General features: G+C 38.1%; 1 protein-coding gene and 1 non-coding gene across 4 annotated transcripts in view; one reads left to right on the top strand and one right to left on the bottom strand.

Moving 5' to 3' along the window:
* LOC138837712 (mediator of RNA polymerase II transcription subunit 13-like) overlaps positions 1–23,009 on the bottom strand; it is a 200,213-nt gene that overhangs the window by 135,294 nt on the left and 41,910 nt on the right. The gene's annotated exons all lie outside the window — the stretch shown is intronic.
* LOC138837714 (U6 spliceosomal RNA) lies at positions 9,243–9,349 on the top strand. Its single transcript, XR_011375420.1, has one exon. It is a non-coding gene; the product is annotated as a U6 spliceosomal RNA (small nuclear RNA).

The following is a 23,009-nucleotide window of genomic DNA, read 5'->3' as shown; positions in this document are numbered from 1 at the left end:
CTCCTGTATTTCTGAATCAACTTTCTTACTCCAAGCTTAGTCTCCTATCTACTAAGACACTATGAGAAAGATGTATTGGAGAGTAATGTGTATGCTGATTACTACCAAATTATTAGCAATAAGCATTATTAATTCTCTCAATATGATAAGTGGAATGTTCAGAGCTCTACCAAACCTGAGAAAACTGATGGAACAACAAAGCTGAAGTTGCTGATCTAAAGCAGTCATTAAGTCTTTTGATTTCTGAACCCCCTTACACACCTAAAAATATTCTAGAGGTTTTCAAAGGGTTTGTTCATAAGGATTATATTTACCAATATCTACCACAGTAGGGCTTGGGATTGTAGCTCAGTGGTAGAACACTTGGCTAGCATGTATGAGACTCTGGGTTCAGTCTTCAGTACCAGAAGGTACTGAATATTAAACCCAAAATACTAAATCTGTTAATCACAGCAAGTACATTATATATCAGCATAATTCTTTTCAGACTACAATTTGGTATACCAATTTTCATTTTTAATAACTAGATTGTCATATCTACTCTTAGCTTCAATGGGTCATACTATGTATGCTCTTTTGGGTGAAGTAAAAAAGAAAATATGGTTTTGCACAAAAGGAGTATTTTAACAACCTTTTCACTTAATTGTGGATATTCTTCTCTAATACTACACCAAAATTTAGTAAGTTATAGTTTCTAATAGTTTAGCTAAAATGTGGAATTTAAAACAAGGTGCCAAGAGCTTAAACACCTGTAATCCCAGCTACTCAACTCAAGAGGCTGAGATCTGAGGATCATGTTTCAAAGCCAGCCCAGGCAGTAAAGACTCTATTCCCAATTAATCAGTAAAAAAGCTAGACTGGACAGGTGGCCCCAAACCAGAGAGCACCAGCCATGAGTGAAAAGGCCCTGGTAGAAGAAAGGCCGAGGGTTGGGGGGGGGGGGGGGGGTAGGAGATCTAAAAACTTTATTGTTACCAATATACAAGGACATGTGCACCTCCATGTTTATTGCAGCACTGTTCGCAATAGCTAGGATATGGAAACAACCTAGATGCCCCACCACAGATGAATGGATCCAAAAATTGTGGTATCTATACACAATGGAATATTATGCAGCCATTAGAAATGACAAAATAATGGCATTTGCAGGGAAATGGATGGAGCTAGAAGGAATCATGTTGAGCGAGGTAAGCCAAGAACGAAGAGACAAATGGTACATGGTCTCCCTGATAAGTGGATGCTAAATCCAAAATGTTAGGTGATATGACAAAACTAACAGGACTTAAGAAACAAAGAACTCCCACTCATCTGGTTGAACCACTACTAAATATCCCTGTGCTGCTGATCACATATATGGTATATAACATGTGAGCACCATTATATATTACAGACTGTGATAGACAATTTGCTCCAGGAAAGTTAGAATGAACTTGTGACTTTAAATGAGCATCATTATTCCACAATACTGTGAATTTCCGGAAATTATGTAATCACTTAATCACAATCAAAAAAAAAAAAAAAAAAAAGAACCTTGGGGAAGGGAGGGAGGGAATGGTAGGGGGAAAACAATGGAGGGGGTAACAATGTTCAAGAGGAAGTATACTCATTACCTCACTCATGTAACTGTAACCCTCTGTATAGTATCTTTACAATAAAAAAAAAACTTTATTGTTGACCTTTCCATACTCCATTATATTAAAGCCAGTCTTCACTTTGAAAGGATCTTTTACCAGGCATAATTTTAATATTACAAGTTGCATGCACTGGTCCTTTGGAAAATACTGGCTGTGTCAGGCAGATCTTCTAGATGTTGAAATATTTTACCTTACAATATAAAATCATGTTTACTAATAGCATCGGTGAGCTCGGCAGAAAAACGATTTTTTAATGTGTTGTTTGCAGTGCTAGGAGTCGAACCCACAGTCCTATCACATAGCCATACCACCACCCTCAAAGTAAGTAACAAGAACTATCACCTCACTGTGGCAAATGTAAGCTTTTCAGAACTCTCATTTTTATGTGAAATCACAAATTATCACAAGTAACAAATACTGCCACTTTCTTTGACAAGCTCACTTTGTTCGTTTGGAAAAAATACCTGCCAACTACCTAAGTCTGCATTACTATAGTTTATCAGTTATTCTCCAAAGTACAAATGCTTTTTACCCCCCCCCTCAAAACAGTACATGGTTCAATACGCTCAAGTGCTCACGCAAATGTTCTCCCTCAAGACAACCACCATCTGCAGCAGAAATGCCATTTCTCTAGCAGAAAATTAAGAAGATATGCACAGCAGAGTTGAGACTTTATAAAATGTGGGATTTTTGCTTCACCAAAAATTTCATCAAGTAAAACCAAAGTCTCTGATTTCTGAAGAACACAACAGCTGGTGAGATCGGATGTCACTGCCTTGATCAGTGCTAAGGCAGCAGTGGTCACCCATGCGGTCTTTGCTGCGCAGCACAGGGAAAGGCAAACAAGGACCCAGCACACCACAGACACTGTCTTCATCTCCTGGGAGTCCCTAAAAGGGCAGAAAGGACCCATCCCAAGCACGACCCATGGCAGCTGCACACCACACTTTTGGAAACTGCAGGCAGAAAGCCCATCAAAGGAGCATCAGAAAAACAAACAAAAACCCAAGCCTTGCCTATTTAAATAGAACAGTCGGATAGTAATGTATGGTCCCAGATACTGACTTAAGTTGAAGAGATGGGAGCTCCCTACTTAGCGTAAAAATACCTAAAAAACATTTAACGTGAGAGTTATTACTTCATGCTGCAACTTAACATCTACTTCTTATAGAATCATCTGAGGTCCTGCCTAAGTGGAAATCATTTTATAAGTTTTCAAAAATCCAACTTGTTTCTCTAAGCTAACTAATGAAAATAATTTCACATATGAGATGATCCTCACCTTCAGTCTCATCCTGTCTCTGACCTGGCTAGCACAAGTCCTTAAGTCTTTTTAAATGAGCTATGAGATATCTCAGGATATCTCAGGTAAAGATGTCTGTATTAACAATCCTGATCCAGGCACAATGCTTCTAAATTCATTTATTTTTAAAAGCTTAAATTTGGATCTTTATTTAGTCCTACCGAATTTTGCCCAATTAATTAGATATGTAAACTAAAAGTACTATTTCAGAAACTTGATTCCACCCTATAGATACTGGCTGACCCTGTCAGCTTTTTTATTTATTCTTTGATAAATCAATCTTATGAACACTCAATAAATTTAACTCCTCATTCAAAACTTTCATTGTTATTATTGTTGCTGTTTTTAACTTACTTCTGTTCTGGTTCAAATAATCAAGATCCACTTGGACTTATGTTCCCCTAACACATTCACACTTCATAGTCAGGTCTCTACACTGCTTTCCTCTAATCAATGACTTTTAAGAACTACCTTTTTTTTTTTGGGGGGGGGGGGCGCAGGGGCTTGAACTCAGGGCCTAGGCACTGTCCCGGAGCCTCTTTGTGCTCAAGGCTAGCACTCTACCATTTGAGACACAGTGCCATTCCTAATCAATGTCTTTTACAAAGACTCAATTATCCCAGGTGCCACGAGCTCATGCCTGTAATCCTAAACTAGTCAGGAGGCTGAGATGTAAGGATCGAGGTTCAAAGCCAGCCTCGATCTAAGGATTGAGTTCAAAGGCAGGAAAGTCCATGAGACTCTTATTCCTAGCTAATCACCAAAAAGCCAAAAATAGAGCTGTGGCTCAAATGCTAGAAGCTCTAGCCTTGAGCTAAAAAGCTCAATGACAAGGCCCAGGCCCTCAATTTAAGCCCCAGAAACCAGGCATATGGGCACACACACGCATAAACACACTTGTGCACATGTGCACACACGCACACAGACCCAATAATATGTGCTCCCCTCCTACCTTATTTACTTACTATGACTCTTGGCCAGCAGGCTTATTACAAAAGTATCCAACTGTTACACCATACATTTCTTCCTTTTCACTCCTTACTCATACTAGCCCTCCTTCTTGAAACAAGCATTTCATCATACCCTTCTTTCAAATCCCACCTTCTCCACAAAGCCTTCCTATTTTCTTCAAGCAGCAACAATGTTTTTTTTCTGCACCATTATAGTACAGCAATAATTATATCTCATGAAACATTTTGTATGTAGCATTTTATTTTGTTGTAAGTCTATACTACTTTTCTTCCTCCCCTATTTCATTGAGTATCTGTGACTCTCCCAAACTTTCAGCTCCAAACAGCTATCTTTTGCTGAGCCATAGGTGGCAGCATGTGTTGAATGAAACTTGCAGGAGTTGTTGCTTCCCATTAGCCTCCACAGACGGGACAGAGCCAGAACAGTCATTCACGCTATGTGTCACAGAGCCAAACTGAATTCTGAGAATGGACAATTAAAAAAGAAAAAAGAAATCAAGATATCTATAGAAACTAGTCAACTTCTCTGGTTTAGCAGAGAAGCCAAGCTAAAGAAGACCTGTTTTAATCATGCACCCAGTCAACTCTTCTGTTTCAGCTTCCTAAAGCCGTTTTCTGCCTATAAAGCCAATCAATCTCCTCTCTTCAGCTCATTGGAATATTAACTCAACACAACGAGGAGTTGCTAGATTCTAGAACTTCAAATTTTAAAAAAAAAATCTTTAAACTTGAAGTCAATTTTTGGCTGCGACTCCTGTTTACTGATGCTGCAGACCACTGTGCTTAGGTGGCCATCACCACCCCACACACCTGACAAACCACTTCAACAACCCAGCTCACTTTCCATCATCTAATACGTGCTGTCTCACTTTCCTATGGAAGCTAATATAAAGTAGTGGCTAAGAACAAAGGTGCCTTCTTCTATCATTTAAACATTTTGCTTTCCTTATTTATGAGCAGGAAATTTCAGAGGCCCTCTCTCAGAATGACAATGAAACAAGAGAATGGATAATACATGACAAGTGCTAAAACAATACTTGCACATAGCCTGGCGCCTGGTGGCTCACGCCTGTAATCCTAGCTACTCAGGAGTCTGAGATCTGAGGATCTCGGTTCAAAGCCAGCCCGGGCAGGAAAGTCCGTGAAACTCTTATCTCCAATAAACCACCAGAAAACCGGAAGTGGTGCTATAGCTTTGAGCTGAAGAGCTGAGGGACAGCGTTCAGGCCCAGAGTTCAAGCCCCACAACCGACCAAAAAAAAACAAAAATGAAAACAAAAACAATACTTGCACATAAATAACTTTCCAAGTTAGTTGCTATCACTGCCATGGCCTCCGGTGAGTTGTATCTCTGAACTACAAACTATTCCACAATGGAGACACAAATTGTTTCATCTAAGTTAAATTTTACTCATATGTTAAAGTCTTCACAACATTTTCAATTTATCAGACTATTGCTAACATGCTTTTAATTTATAATGTAAAACAATACATCCTAAAATTATATTTCTATAATACAGAAAAATGACTATGCTAATCATACAAAACAGAGGAGTGAATATTTGCCCCATTAAATCTGGAATCTATGCTGATCCAACTGGTCCATTTAATCAAACCCCATGCCAACTCTTATGAGTTCCCTCTGATTTTAACAGCCAATTTTCCAGAGAAAGAGCAACTCCCTGCTAAAAGATCTTTATAATCCACGGGACCTGCAGAGAACTGCCTTTTTTCTTTTTCTTTTTTTAAGTTAAAAAAGGCTTTCCTCTCAACAGAAATCAATGAAAAGCCTCTTGAACACAGCAAGAAGACAGGGCTGATTTTGAGCTACAATGTAAGTCTCTGCAGAATTTCAGAGTGCCAGCAATAGTATCGTTCTTCTCACTCGTTCATTGGATTTATTCATGGTTTTCAGAGCTACAATCTGTGCAATATCACCCGCTCCTAACCAGTATGCTATTTTACATAACATAATTAACAAATTATAAAATAACTGTCATATCACAGCTGCTATTATTAGTCCTAAAAAGAAATTTGAAACATGAAGAAATTACATTATGGCCAAAAACACACATTTGCGATTCCTAAAGGCATGGTTTTTGTGTTTTGGTTCTGTTTTGTTTTTGAGTAGTTTAGAAGATAGCTAAAAATTCATGTTTTCTATTGCTTTTTAAAGATAATAGGCACTGTGATTCATGCTTGTAATCCTAGCTACATGGGCGGTGGAGATAGGAGGATGGTGGTTCAAGGCCAATCCAGGCACAGAAGTGCAGGAGATTCCATCTCAATCAATGGCTGAGTTCAATGGTGCATGCCTGCCATGCCAGCAAACAATGAAAACACAAATGGGAAGATCGAAGACCAGGCTGGTCAAGGAATAAGTCCATGCGCTATCTTGAAAATAACCAATGCATAAAGGTGCTGATTGAGGGACTAAGTTCCTGCTTAGCAAGCACAAGGCCCAGAGTTCAAACCTCAATACCACTAAAATGTAAAATAATAAATGATAGTAGAATAGGAGGTTGTGTGGTAGCACATGCCTGACATTTCAGTCCTCCAGAGCTGAAGTAAGATGATCTACAGTTCAAGGCTACTCTGGGCTACATAGAGAGAGCTTTCCTAATAATAATAATAATAATAATAATAATAATAATAATAATAATAATAATAATAATAATAATAAATAAATGCTGATGCCAGTGGCTCACGCCTGTGATCCTAGATATTCAGGAGGCTGAGATCTGAGGATTGCAGTTTGAAGCCAGCCTGGGCAGAAAAGTCTGTGAGACTCTTACTCCAATAAATTACTCAGAAAAAATCAGAAATGGTGCTGTGGCTCAAGTGGTAGAACACTAACTAGCCTTGAACAAAAAATCTCAGGGACAGTGCCCAAGCCAAGTTCAAGCTCTACAACTGACAAATAAAAATAAAAATAAGATAAAGCATAGACAAATTTTTTTAAAAAAATCTATGCTCAGATTAAAGAGTCCATTATTCAAAGATGCTCAAATTTCAACATCAATCACAAAAACAGCTACTGACCTGGGTTCCAGTTTTGTAGTCAGCAAAATGTACTGATACCATGAAGCTGAGTAAAACAGAAAAGAAGCCCACCTCAAAAAGGAATTCATTTCTATTAATATTTATTCTTAATCACTGATTCTTGTACAATTGTACAAAATCATACCAGAAGATCCCATGTACTCATTACTCAGATCCTCCATGGCCAACAGCCTGCAAAAGTATTATCAGTATCACAGGTTGTCAAAATGCACAACATTCCATCTCTACAAAGATCCTTCATGCTCCTTCCCCACCCCCTTCTTAAGCTGTAGCAACTTCCCTTCACTCCACCACTCCTCACACCAACAACCACTGGTCTCTTCCATACATCTGTGGAATGTTATTTTAAAAAATCTTATAGAAATGGGTACATGCATTACGTAAACTTTGGGATAATTCCTTGGAGATATACCCAGTGAATAAACCTAAATCCATCAATATGAATATGCAGTGACTTTTTGCCTGCTGAAGTACATCCCGACTATTTAAAAATAACTGCTTTTCTGGAAGTAGTAGGTCTTGCTAGGCAGGTACCCTACCACTTAAGCCAGGTCCCCTCACCCTTTCTTATGGTGGCTATTTTTCAAATGAGGTCTCACTTTTTGCCCAGGCAGGCCTGGAGTGCAATCCTTCCATTTATTACTATCAGGTATCTGTGACAGGTGCATGTCACAAGCATGCCTCACTTGTTGGTAAAGATGTATTGCTAACTTTCTGCTCATGTTGGCCTTGAACCACAATGTCTTGATCTCTACCTCCCAAACTTACAGGACTATAAGAGGATTGGAGCTATTTCTTTACATCTGGTGTCCTCCCTCCACAGCTCCTTTTGCTAACAGGAATATATCCAACCCCTGACCTATGTGGCCAGGCACTCTCTTATACAGATAGCAGAGCAGAAGTATCAAATCAGCCAAAATTAAGAAATGTCAACATACTTGGAAAACTGTAACTGTTTTATATATCTATGTCAGTTGTGTTTGCTTTAAAGACAAATGTAACTGTTCTTCCTTACATTCTGTCAAACATGCTAGGCAGATGTACACTTCCAAGCCCTAAACCCCACTCAAAAGTGGAGAGTTCAAACTCCCATTTCCAGGACAAAGTCAAGAACCATTTAAAGAACATGAAAAACTAATTTATTTCTACACCTTAATGGTAAATGTTAAATTTATTTTTAAAAATAATATTTTCAGTGCAGCAAAAACATATAGTAGGTTTTGGTTTAGAAACAAAAATCTTAACCTTAAACTTAAGTATAAATACCAACTTAAAACTGGTCTACACAGTACTAAAATAAGAACTTCAGTAGTAACTTAAAATGTGAGCCACCTATTTTTCCAGTATTTCTACAAAAAAAAAAACTTCCAAATACTTAAATTACTATCAAATATATGAAGATAAAGATGTAGTGTGAGGTAAAAATCAGGGGGAAGTACTAGTCTTCACAATCTTCTGCTCCCAAGAAACACAGGCAAGAATTGCTAATCCTAACCATGGGTGCAACCCAAGCCACAGAGAAGGCCCAAGGAAGGAAGGGAGAGCCACAAACCCACTCCTGGGGACAAGGAAGCCAACAGTGAGTAGTGGGAATAGAAATCAAGAACTGCCTACCAACAGTCCGCAGAAGAAATGCAATTCACAACTAAACAGTACTTGACAAGTGTCTGGAAAAATCTTCAATTGCAACTCACTGAGAAGCCACTCCAAGGTATCACTTGAAGTAATCATCAGGTAGACATTAACATAGTTCCCTTTCATAACAAATTTCCAATTACCTTTCTAGCCTTTAAAAAGATTAAATATTTGTTTAACTTATAACGAAAACCTAAGTGTGAATACTAAATCAGAATCTTTTCTATCTCTGTGTTTTATAACGAGAACAATGTGAATAATACATGATCAGAAAGGGAAGCAAGTAAGCAGTAAGACAACTGTCAGTACCCATAATCTGCTTTGTACAGACAGGTCATTTCCTAATCAATGAAATGCTTGTAGATTCTCAATCCATAGATCAAACTCACTCAAAAATTACTTTAGCCAGTCCTGAGCCACCACATGCCTATAATCCTTGCTACTCAGGAGGCTGAGATCTGAGTGTTGTGGTTTGAAGCCCAGGCAGGAAAGTCTGTGAAACTCTCATCTCCTATCAACCAGCAAAATGCCAGAAAGCAGAGGTGTAGCTCAAGTGGTAGAGTGCTAGCCTTGAACAAAAACATGAGACAGCACCCAACACACACACAGTTACTTACTTTAAAATTATAAAGTCCAGTGCTCGCTTCAGCAGCACATATACTAAAACTGGAACGATACAGAGAAGATTAGCATGGCCCCTGCGCGAGAATGATACACAAATTCCTGAAGCCTTCCATATTTTTCCCATGCCCTGCATCTTGTATATACATTTTTCTAATTTGGGGAGGGGAAGAAAAATAACAAAATGCTGAAATAAGGATACCGGATGAAACACTGTAACAATGAGATGTACAAGACACTATGTTTAAAATGAACTTTACAACTTTGGGGGGGAGGGAGGAGTTGGGGAGGTAGGGAGGAAAGGGGGAAAAAACAGGAGGGAATAACAATGCTAGGTAGGAAATTGACTCATTACCTTACTCATGTAACTGTAACCCCTCTCTATAGTTATCTTTACAATAAATAATAGATAAAATAAAAGTATAAAGTCCACAAAGCAAAATAAGTCTTGGCTGAATTGCATTATATACTCAATTACAGTATATAAAAAGATTCACAACATTATTTGTATAAAATCAAAGGAGTAAGCCGGGCATTGGTGGCTTATGCCTATAATCCTAGCTACTCAGGAGGCTGAGATCTGAGGATACCAGTTCAAAGCCAGCAGGAAAATCCGTGAGACTAGAAAACAGGAAGTGGCACTGTGGCTCAAGCAGTAAAGTGCTTGCCTTGAGTTGAAGAGTACAGGGAAAGCGCCCAAGCCCAGAGTTCAAGGCCCACCACCAAAAAAAAAAAAAAGAGTGTTAGATATAAGATACGACCAGAAATAGAACAAACTGGAATTCGTTCTTATTTTAACTTACTTATAATTAAAGAGATAATGTCAGGATTTCCAGTCAAGATGGAATCAAATTGCTTTGAAACTCACAGAACTCCAATTACACAGCCATAACAGCTCAAACAGGAAGAGAAACTTAAAAGACCTGGCCACACTGGGGGAAAAAAGACAATCATCACCCTAGAACAGAAACACCTAACAGTAATAAAGACCTCACATGGTGGCACATACCAGTAATCCCAGCCATTTGGTATGCATATGTAGAAAGATCACAGTACAGGCTGGCCAAGACAAAAAACCCAACGAGAAAAACTACTAAAGTAAAAAATGGCTAGCTTGCATAACGCCGTGAGTTCAAACCCTAGTAGTGCAAAAATATAAGCAAAGAAAATTAAAAATCACATCATGAAGTTTACACTGAGAAACTTAAACTGTAAGATAATGAAACTGAAGTCAAAAGAATTTTGTAAAACATAATATGGCAGTCAGATAAAGGACTTCCTAGCTATTTAATAGCAGCTTGGAACAAATATAGAGGCAATGGGGAGAGAGATTAACCTATCAGAAAAGAGCAAAATTCCTCATGTTTAATTATACATTATCCAGATAAACAGTAAAAGAAATATTATGCAAAAGGAAAATGCTCACCTAACGTGTAACCTAAGAAAGAAAATACTATCCTTACTCCTATAATTTACTTTTTAAGTATGCTTTTCAGGGTTTTTGCAGATGATCATGTCTTAGAGAGCTAAACTTTGTACAGCCTGTGTGCTACCTTACAACACAATGCAATTTCTACAGAGAAAACAGAAACGGAAGGCTAATAACTAAGCTGCCATGAATAAAAAAGGCCTAAATGGGACAGTCTTCAGCACAACTCAAAAGTACTGACAGAAGGGTAATTTTCTTTCCAGAACTTTGGTAAATAAAATGTGTGACTAGAGTAACAAAGTAAAGGAATAGTATCATATAGAAATAAATAACAGGACTTCCAGGAAAGAGTAAAACTTGTTAACTAAAACAACATTTTTAATTTAAAAAAAAACCCTAGTGCCACTAATAATAAATTATTTCAACAAAAACACATACCACAAGCTAGGCACCATAGTAGATACATGCAATCCCTACACTCTAGAGGCAGCAGAAGTCCAAGTTCAAAGCCAGCCTGAGCTACAAAGGAAGATTATCTCCAAAAAAAACTTAAGTAGTAGCTTTTCCTTCTAAATTTCAAATAAGTGGTCCAAAAAGGAATAATGTGGTGGTTAAGACAGCATCAGCATTATGAAATTTTTTAACCCTTTGATGGTTCAACTACATTTGTGTGGCTTAAAAATCTAATGGGTTAGCCAGGCACCAGTGGCTCACACCTGTCATCCTAGCTACTCAGGAGGCTGAGCTCTGAGGATCACGGTTCAAAGCCAGCCCCAGCAGGAAAGGCTGTGAAACTCTTTTATCTCCAATAAACCAGCAGAAAACCAGAAGTGGCACTATGGCTCAAGTGGTAGAGCACTCACCTTGAGCTGAAGAGCTGAGGGACAGCGCTCAGGCCCAGAGTTCAAACCCCATGACCAACAAAAATTTAAATTTAAATTTAAAAAAAATCTAATGGGTTGATCTGAACTGGTTGAGACATTCACGGTAAACCATATGTGTTTAGAGATAATAAAAGTCCAATTATTTTAGCTTTCTGTCAATATGGCTTAAAATTTTACAATAATTTTTATCTAATCATCCACTCTAGTGTTTTATCTTGGTGGAAATACATATCAATAGGAATACTTTGAAAATACATACCACCTAAGTCTGAAGTGTAATGGTTAGGACAGAATGACATCAGTTCAGTGTCCCTGATAAGACAAAGTGTAAGTTTAGCTACTGATAAATGGTCTACTTACTTTAGTCTAAATCAATGCCCACAGATCTACAGAACTACACTGAGTGCCACAGAGTAAAAACACAGCAGCACACACACAATTCCACTGCAGAAATGGCCCATGGACAGAGAAAGGCCACCTGGTCAGGCAGCAGGGCTCAGGCAGCACCTCTCTGACAAGCAAGAAACATGGCCTGCTTCCTCCCTTCATGTGCAGATTCCAAGCCTTGGGCTCCCTGCTGCTTTCTCTCTTTGTCCACTCTTCAGGCGTTTAGCTCAACTGGTCCTCTATTTTCATCCACAAGAAGTTCTTCGGGGACAAAAAAGGGAGCTCCAACTGCTTCAAAAGCAGTTATACTCACCAGCCGCTAAGTAAAATCACAAAAATTAGAAAGCCACACTATGATTTTTTAATCAAAGCAGTATAACACTTCAAATTGGCATTTACCACCCAGAAATCCATCCTTTTTGATAGAAAGCCAAAAAAAAATTAACAAGTTCAAATAAAATCAATTTCTTTGATAAGAAATTTTTACATGAGAATATTCCCATATAAAATGCCTATGAAAGCACAAGTTCATTAACAATACAAAAAAGCATCAATAGTGTGTATTTAGTCTGGCAGATGACCAAAACGTGACCTGTGTGCTATGTGTCACTTTCCTTCCCAAGAACCCAACAATTTTTTACTGCTTTTAAAAGAAAGTATTATCAGACTATAAAAGGAAAATAAACGTATAGCATTTCATCTTTTGTTGCTACTTAGGACTGAAGTGTATCCATCTTATATCACAACCTGATCCAGACCTCCCTTTTGGTCTTCTATTGACACAAAATTCTATGCTACCGTTACCCGAGTATTCCATATATACCATACATGTCAAAGGATTAAAAGAAGAAATCAAGTCTTTCTTAGGTCATCATACCCACTTAAAGACTGCATCTCCTTTTGATTCTCCTAATGAAATCCAACATACCTTCAAAGGTGCTAGTTTCACCTACTTTTAGAGTTTTCACCAATCCTAGAGAAGATAATCCTTGTGTCTTGTCAAAATCATGCCTACACACTCACTACTAGAAGTCTGAGCCTCCCTCTTCTTACAGAGAATCAGCATAAGAGGGATGCAGTGAACAGTGTCTCAACTGCAAATGATGTTTAATAGTTACCGTTGCCATACTTTTCTGGTTTTATGGTTACCTCTTCTTAGTGTCTATATCCAGCCACCAACACCTCCTCTAGACTAAGAACTCCTCAAGAAAACGTACTCAAGGAATTGCTCTTGTAGCATAGCTCTAACCACTTGCACTTTACATATTGAGGTTGTTAGAAATGATGAACACTAAAAGCTGAGGGATACACTTTAGGAAAATAGGAACAATTCATTACAGCAATGACTTTGGAAATAGATGATTGGGAACATAAGACACTAAATCTTTGTATGCCAGAGTAAAATTACAGTCTCCTACTGAAACCCTAATCTCTTATCTTCTTTCTGTGCCCAGAAAGCAATAATATTTATGTCCACAGCTTGACCCACTGACTAGGTACTACAAAGTAGATGCTATTGTGTGGTCCATTAAGCAAAAAAGCAGGCCATCTTATCAGGTAGGCTTCCTTCTCTTGGTTGTAAAGATTTGGTACTGGCCACCATGGTGATTTCCCTTCCCATATCTGCTTTCTCTTCTGTATTAATTTACATGAGATGGCTGATTCATTCCACAGAGAAAAAAAATCTTATTCTATGCAATGGAACAAAATGGTTTTTAATAGATTTTTATAAATCTAATCTCAACCGTTTCTACTTAAGAAAGTCAACAAGAAACTTTCCACAAAAGTGGCACAAGGCCAAGTGCCAGTGGCTCATGCCCATAATTCTAGCAAGTAGAAGGCTGAGATCTGAGAATCAAAGTTCATTGCCAGCAGGGGCAGGAAAGTCCATGAGTCACTTTATCCCCAACTAACCACCAAAAGCCAGAAATGGGGCTGTGAGTCAAATGGTAGAATACTGGCCTTGAGCAAAAGAGCTCAGGAACTATACCCAGGCCATCACAGAGGAGCTGGCAGACTTTTAAGGGAAATGCACAGAGGTGAGCTGATGCCCACCACTGCACAAAGTTTTATGAGACCATGCATAGGGGCTTCCTTGTAAGCAAACAATCTTTCTGCAGTTTCTAAATGGATGAATGACCTTAAAAGTTAAAAGTCACTTATCTAAGACCAAGTTTCCAATATTCCTAATGTGACTTTTCTTTAAAAATTGAACAATCCAAAAAAAATTATAATCTATTATGTTAAGAATAAGGTTAAAAGAAGCTTTCCTGGAGCTGGGAAGATGGTTCAGTGGTAGAGCGCTTGCCTTGCATGCCTGAGGCCCTGGGTTCGATTCCCCAGCACCACATATGCAAAAAGAAAAAAGCCGGAAGTGGCGCTGTGGCTCCAGTGGTAGAGCGCTAGCCTTGAGCTGAAGAGCTGAGGGACAGTGCCCAGGCCCAGAGTTCAGGCCCCACGACTGGACCCAAAAAAAAAAAAAAAAGAAGCTTTCCTAAAACTCAAACTTCCCATGGCATAAAATAAATGCATTTTATTATATTTGAAGCCATAAATTTGAAATTTTTAAGTTTTAGGACTCTAAGCTATCTTCATGAAACAGATGTTGCTTCCTATGCCATTTAATCAATGCAAGTCACATTCCTAGAAGACAATATAGCCATCTGATGAGTTCAGCATCAATGGAATGAGCCAAATCCACACAACAGCATTTTACAAAAATAATCAGTGGTTTAAAGCAGGACATGTGCAAAATTCCTGAAATAACACATACATAATTCACTGCCAAACTCAGATCAATTCAGAATCTGCAGAGGCAAGAAACATCATTATTATGGCTCTCAAATTCATATTCACTGAGGCTGTGTTCAGAAAGTTTTATTTCAATTTCAAGAAAACAAATGACTAGAGAAGCTCAATAATGATTTTGGCAGATAAGAGTACCCTTAATTCAAAGCAGAATTATTTTAAAGAGTTTAAGAACTTTAAAAGATAAACAGCAATTTATAGGATATTGGTCTTGAAAACAAGACGAAATATCTTATGTCTAATATAGCTATCCACACAACATTAAAGGCAAAACAAGGAAGCCAGAAAAAATTTGAAAAAGCACATCCTTATCAGAGACCAGGATGCAATTCTAACTCTGGCACTAACAAGCTATCTGACTTTAAACAAGTCAGGCCCTCAAAGAGGAGCTTCCTTTATCACTTCTAAACCACCTAAGGCTGTGATACAAAGACATTCAATCTCCTAGCAACCATCAACCCTTGCTCTCAGCCCCACCTAACCAGAGTCCTTCCAAGTCAGCATCTTCCCACAGACTGTTAGGACCTCCTCAATAAGGCAATTTTAATGTGCTAGGAAAACTAAAAGTTTCTTCAAATGAAAACTTGGGAGTAAATGCAAAGTCAAAAGGATCTTTAAAATTTAAGAAAATCTAGCAAAAGCAAAATGAAATATTGAAATGTTACAAAAGCACTCCTGTTCTAGTGCAGTTCAATTCTAAGAATCTAGAAAGTAGAGCAATGGGTTTTGCTAAAGCTTATCAAATTTGTTTCATAATTGCTTGGCACAGAAATCAGTGTACCTTTTAGTTTCCTCACCAGCAAGAATAGAGGGACTATATTAAATCGGTGTGTTTCCAACTGAATTCCTCCAAACTTGCAGAGTCTATGAATGTGCTTCACCTAAACCTGAGCTGCCAAATAACAATATGAAACACTACATACTCTATCTTTGGGGGGAAGAAGAGGCTCAAACTCAGGGTCTTAAACATACCAAGCAAGTGTTCCACCACTGCACTCCACCCCCAGTCTTATACTTTATCTTAAATTAAAAAAAAAATTGCCAGCCACCAGTGGTTCACGCCTATAATCCTAGCTACTCAGAAGGATCACAGTTCAGAGCCAGCCCAGGCAGCAAAGTCCAAAAGACGGTTGTTTTTTTTTTTTTTTTGGGGGGGGGGGGGGGTCCGGTCGTGGGGCCTGAACTCTGGGCCTGGGCGCTGTCCCTCAGCTCTTCAGCTCAAGGCTAGCGCTCTAACACTTGAGCCACAGTGCCACTTCTGGCTTTTTTCTTTTTGCTTATGTGGTGCTGAGGAATCGAACCCAGGGCCTCGAGCATGCAAGGCAAGCGCTCTACCACTGAGCCACCTTCCCAGCCCCAAAAGACTCTTATCTCCAATTAGCCCCCAGAAAACCAAAAATGGTGCTGTGGCTCAAAGTGGCAGAGTGATAGGCTTGAGTGGAAAAAGTTCAGAAACAGCACCCAGGACCTTAGTTCAAACCCCATGATCAACCCAAAAGAAATTTAAAAAAAAAAAAACATATATATATATATATATATATATATATATATATATATATATATATATATATCTGTTTAGTTAAATACCCTAAGACACTAAGTTAGCAGTAATAAGAATCCCAGTGCTCAGAATGTAGTCTCTAAATCTCATGCCCCAATTAAAGGAATTATAAACCCCTTAATAAAGGCTGATTCTAGATGGGGAGCATAAAATATTACAAATATACCACACCAAAAAGCAACAATGCTAGCAATGAATCATGTTAACAAGACTAAGAAGCCAACTTTAAATAGTCTTCCACTCACCAAAAATTGGGTAATTTGATCACTGAGAAAAGAAATAACTGCAATAAATTGAAAACAGCATATCCGAATCCATAAACTCACAATACTATATTTCAAAATAAAATTCATGGTTTGTCTCTGAAGAAATAATAAACTATCATTCCATAAAGTAAGGCTAATATATAGATACATCTTTTTTTTTGGGGGGGGGTGTCCAGTCGTGGGGCCTGAACTCTGGGCCTGGGCGCTGTCCCTCAGCTCTTCAGCTCAAGGCTAGCGCTCTAACACTTCAGCCACAGCGCCACTTCCGGCTTTTTTTCTTTTTGCTTAAATGGTGCTGAGGAATTGAACCCAGGGCCTCATGCATGCAAGGCAAGTGCTCTACCACTGAGCCACCTTCCCAGCCTACATACATTTTTAAGAATCTTTCTTAAGGGGTTATTTGCATCATACTTGTCATTTCAATAACAGAAAGAGATTCAACTTCTCTGATCACAAAGAGAAGAAAAACTAATTTAAAATATTCTGGACGGAAAGTAAAGCATGAACGCCCTCCTCCTCCCCCCCACAGGGAATGAAACTAGGCTGACAGCACACATATATAATGCCAACATTTGAGAGGCTGAGGCAGAAGAATTGAAAGGTTTGAAGCAAACCTGGGCTATATACTGCAAAACTAAGCAGACAGGTAGGTGAGGATGAAGGGGGGAGAGGGAGGAGAGAATAAGCAGGAAAGGAAAAGGAAAAAGAGAAAGAAAAGGATAACAATTACTTAACTGAAAATGCAATATAAAATAAGGAAATAAATCCCCCACACCATCAGTCATCATATGTAATATACTCTCTAAATGACAATATGTGTATATGCCTTGGTAAAATAAATAATTTTACATAAGAATTACCAGCAACTATAAGAAATTTCTGCATCCTAATGGTTTTTTTAAACTGTCAACATATAAAGTACTCATCACCAGAAAACATAAGCTTGAGTCCTGAGGGAAAACCACAAGTTACACATACTTTAATGTTCTAGTTTCTTTAAAATTTTTTACTTTGGATTGTTTCAACTGGAAAGGATCTTGAATGGTAGTTACTGGTGCCATAATTTCTGGTTTCATTGTTACTTCTTAATATCTACCAACCTGCCACCAACACTTCTTCTAGACCAGAACTCCTAAAGAAAAGGGACTGAAGAAATTCTCTTGCAGACAGAGCTCTTAAAACTTGCCCTTGGGGCTGGGAAGGTGGCTCAGTGGTAGAGTGCTTGCCTTGCACGCATGAGGCCCTGGGTTCGATTCCTCAGCACCACATAAGCAAAAAGAAAAAAGCCGGAAGTGGTGCTGTGGCTGAAGTGGTAGAGCACTAGCCTTGAGATGAAGAGCTGAGGGACAGTGCCCAGGCCCAGAGTTCAGGCCCCACGACCAGACCCCAAAAAAAAAAAAAAAAAAAAAAAAAAAACTTGCCCTTTACATAGTAAGGACGCAAAAACTAGTAAAACTAAAAAAAGTGGTTAAAAAATAACTTCTTTCAAAAAAGAAAAAACTGAGTAATAGGTACAATTTAGAAAAGTTAAGAGCAATGAATTAGATAGAGCAAGGGCTCTGGATGAAGCCATGGGTAGTTGGGAACATGAGACATTAAGTTTTAGCATGCCAGAGTAAAATTACATAGGTACTGTCTCCTATGGCCACTCTTTAAGCCTGGATTAATCTCTACCTCTTTCTGTTCCCAGAAACCACTAATATTTATGTTTCCAATGGTAATGTGACATTTCCAAAATGACAGCTAGCAGATTACTTCGCTGTTAGTACCACTCAAATGATTCATCTTTTCATAAAATACATTAAATAATCATGGAGTCATTTTAAGTCACTGTAAAATAAGAACTGGAATTATTTAGTGCTTCATTATTTACTTCATCCAACTTAACTGGCCTCTACTCAAGAGATTTCCAGGGAAAACTATTATTTACATAGCAATTTCTAGATTCCCACTTTTGAGGCTGGGCATATGACTCGGTGGTAGAACAACTTGCCTAGAATGTGCAAGAAGAGAAGGGGAAGATGATGGTGACTATTCTTAGAAGACCATCAAAACTTTGAGCCAAATATGTAATGTTAGGAAAACTAGAAAGCCAAAAACAAGGCTGTGGTTCTACTATTGAAAGAAAGCATTTCAACCCAAGAAAAAGTCAGTGATTAGCCCACAGTCCCCCTAGTGTTCAACTGGTTAAATAGTAGCAACCAATGTGGTAAAAGCTGCACCTACCCAAACTGAACAAACATAAAAGGTATAAGGAAAACCAGCAGAAATCTTGAGTATTTCCCTTGAGTAATTCACATTAAGATTCAGAAAGAATAAATCCAAAACTACTTTTTAACTAAAACTGATCATCAGCACCTAGCATAATGGATAGCACATAAGAAGTCCAGGCAGCCAAAGAGTGTGGTTAACAAGGTGAATGAAAATGTGCAGATGAGAGCAGTGATTAGCCAAAAGCTAATAGAAACTGGAGAGAGAATGCATAAGAGAGCTACTAAGAGCTAAGTTAATAGATATGGCTAGAAGGATCAAGTGAAGGCATGATGTAAAGATAATTATTTCAAATGGTAAGAGTTGGGGGTTGATCTTTGTATAAAAGGTAATTAAGGACAAAGGACTAGAACAAGTTACTGTTGGTGATTTGGTGGCTGAAATCACTCCAAAAAAAGAGCTCCTATAAATGGAACCAAGCCAGCCTTTAAGGTTGAATTAGACTATGTTGTCTATAATGTTAATAAAATTTGCCATAAATTAGAAATCCATTTTCCAAATTAAAATCCTTTAAAAATAAAGATAAAATCCTTTTCTAATAATTATTGTCCAGATCCTTATTTTCAATATATTAATTTTCAAACTAGCAATAAACCTAGATTACTGTTACTGTAAAATTAATTTTTATTTAACTGTAAGGAAAGTTTTTTAAATTCTACAAATTAAAAACAATGTGGAAAAAGGAATTAGATTATAGCATAGTGATAGTTTATTATGATATAGTGATCCTTGCTAGTCATTTTGTACATGTATTTTTGTACATGTAATATTAACAAAGTTTAAAATATTCTGATCAACTAATAATTGAGATGCAACATACATGCTATTTCTCAAGGGATTAGATCACAATCCCTATTTAAAATAGCAGAGAACATAATTTTAATTTTTTTCTTGGTTGGTCATGGGGCTTGACTCAGGACAGGATGCTGTCCCTGAGCTTATTTATTCAAGACTAGCACTCTACTACTTTAAGCCACATCTCTGCTTCCACTTTTCTGGTGGTTAATTGGAGATAAGAGATTCATGACTTTCCTGCCCGGGCTGGCTTTGAACCATGATTCTCAGATCTCAGCCTCCTGAGTAGCTAGGATTACAGGAACTACCAGTGCCTAACATAATCTTAATTTTTTATATTAAAATCCTTTCAGAAGCAAGGGCTTAGATATTATAAACATCTTCGGCCAGGCAAAGACAGAAAATAATAAGTTATAAGAGCACTTTTCAAACATCTAATGCCCATCTGATTTAAGACTATATTGACAATATTATAGCTCATCATTTCCATTTAGCTAATATCAAATTCATTGTTGGACTAGCAGTTTTTATTATGTGTAATAGCCCAAGGTCAACTACCCATGATGAATCTACAAGTTAACAAGGATTCTGATACACAAATATCATTAAGAGCAGGGCATCAGTGGCTTATGCCTGTAATCTGAGCTACTCAAGAGGCTGAGATTTTAGGATTGTGGTTCAAAGTTAGCCCAGGCAGGAAAGTCCGTAAGACTCTGATCTCCAGTAAACCACCAGAAAACCAGAAGTGGCCCTGTGGCTCACATGGTAGAGCACTTGCCTTGAGCTGAAGAGCTGAGGGACAAAATTCAAGCCCCATGACCAAAAACAACAAAAAAATCATTAAGCACTGTATCCCAATACATAGTACTCTTACATAGCCATCTGTTCTCCAGTACAATTACAGCCTATGCTTTTTTTACTAGTGCCCAAGCTACTATCTACAACACTAAATAAAGTTACTTATTCAACTAATTTTAAATAAAACTACACATTTCCATCTTAGTAACTAAATTGTAGACAAAAATAAGGAGCTGCAAAAAAAAAAAAAAAATCAGACTTTTCCATATGTGATTAAAGAGAAATCCATGAAACAAGGAAATCTTCCAAATGTGGTCACATTTCCACATGTAGTCCAGAATACTGGAACACCCGCTATGCAATGAATGGTGCTAGATCAAACATCTTTACACTACCTTCTAATGCACTCTCTAATCTAATTAGTGTGATCAACAGATATGTGCCAGGAATGATGCTAATCCTGGAATAACAATGATGGACAGAAGTCAAATAGAAGGCTATTGCCACATAGTTTTTAACCTACCAGGAACTTGTAATCCTATTTTTAAACCCTTAAATAATTCCAACTACCTATTAAATCCAAACTATCCTAGCATTTAAAGTTCCATCCCCAACAGGCAAAAATGTATTTTCAATCAGTCTCTCAAAAAACTGTCCAACTTGTTCTACTCTCTTATCTTTCATGTGCAATGACATACATCTGTTTGGTCGAAATGCCCATATATCTAAATTCTCTCCATTCTTTAGGATCTGCTCAAGGATTATCTGTTCTTCCAAGTTCTGTTTCCTTCCATATAACTCCCAAGAAACTAAATGCCTCTCTTAAGAGGCATTGTTTTCTACCTTTTTTTTAGTGCCTGGGCACTTTCCCTGAGCTAAAATTCAAGGCTAGTGCTCTACCACTTGAGCACAGTTCTGCTTCCAGCTTTTCTGGTAGTTAACTGGAGGTAAGAGTCTCTGGACTTTGCTGCCCAGGCTGGGTTCGAACTGCGGATCCTCAGATCTCAGCTTCCTTAGGATTATAGGAACAAGCCACTGTCATTCAGCCATTTTTTATCCTTTAGTTATGGTTCATTTAGCTTTTCTAATGCAAGAAATCGTCTGATTCATTTCTGTACTCTTCATAGCCCCTAATACAATGAAAGGTCAAAAAATAACGAATAAACACTGCTAATTCTAAATATAAAAGATGAGTAAAATACTCAAAGAATACTTTTTGGGGGGGGGGGGGCAGGGAGGATTGTGGGGCTTGAACTCTGGGCCTGGGTGCTGTCCCTAAGCTCTTCAGCTCCAGTCAAATGCTCTACCACTTCAGCCACAGTGCCACTTCCAGTTTTCTGGGAGTTTCTTAGAGATAAAGAGTCTCACAGACTTTCCTGCCTGGGCTGGCTTTAAACTGCAATCCTTAGATCTCAGCCTCCTGAGTAGCTAGGATGATAGGCATGAGCCCCCGGCACCCAGCCCAAGAATATTTTTAAAGCATTCTCAGATACATCACTAGATCATTATGGTCATATAATACTGTAATTTTAAATATGTAGGCAACTATACTGAATCAGAGCTCACCCTTTTAAGGTGTATTCATCCCTGTCACAACCATAATGGGAATCAAATAAATATCTTTATGTATTTGGACTAATTACTTATCCAGTTATTTTTAAGTCATCTAACCTTTTTTTCTTCTTGTTAAATGTTTTGTGCCTACTCAGAAATGCAGGGTGGAGGTATGCTTAAATCTTTTGGGGAGACTCTGGATTTTGATTTTAAAAGCTTTCCCTGTGGGCTGGGAAGGCTCAGTGGTCGAGTACTTGCCTTGCATGCATGAGGCCCTGAGTTTGATTCCTCAGAACCACATAAGCAGAAAAAGCCAGAAGTGGTGCTGTGGCTCAAGTGGTAGAGTGCTGGGTTTGGGCTAAAGAGCTGAGGGACAGTGCCCAGGCCCAGAGTTCAGGCCCCATGACCAACAACACCAAAAAAAAAAAAAAAAAAGCTTTGCCTGTGACAAATGCTACTCAAACCAAGAGACCTGTTTTGTTATACTCTATGAAACCAGTATGTCAAATGTTTACGTAATAGGAGACACTGTGAATGTGATTTCTTTCAGAAACAATCAGAATTGTAGTTTGTCCAAGGATGCCAAAGTAGATATCCTTTCTACAATAAATATATTCTAGTCTATTTCTTAAATTATTTATATGTAGAAGTGGCGCTGTAGCTCAAGTGGTAGAGCGCTTGCCTTGAGCTGAAGAGCTGAGGGACAGCGCCCAGGCCCAGAGTTCAAGCCCCACAGCCGACCAAAAAAAAAAAAAAATTATTTATATGTGTGTGTATATATATAAATATAATTCAAACAAATTTTTTCCTTTAGACTAAATATACTTCAACATGAGTAACACACTTTCTTATAAACAGCAAATGCCAAAAAAAAAAACAACTTAAATTCAAAAGATGGATGCCAGTGGCTCATACCTATAATCCTAACTACTCAGGAAGGAAGCTTGAGATCACACCAACCCAGGCAGACAATCCAAAATCTAAGAGACTCTTATCTCCAAATATCTAGCAAAAAGCCAAAGCTAGAGG

The sequence above is a fragment of the Dipodomys merriami genome, unplaced genomic scaffold (genome assembly GCF_024711535.1).
Source record: "Dipodomys merriami isolate MVZ:Mamm:240054 unplaced genomic scaffold, mDipMer1.0.p SCAF_274, whole genome shotgun sequence".
Taxonomy (NCBI): domain Eukaryota; kingdom Metazoa; phylum Chordata; class Mammalia; order Rodentia; family Heteromyidae; genus Dipodomys; species Dipodomys merriami.
This window is presented reverse-complemented; position numbering and strand designations above follow the sequence as displayed.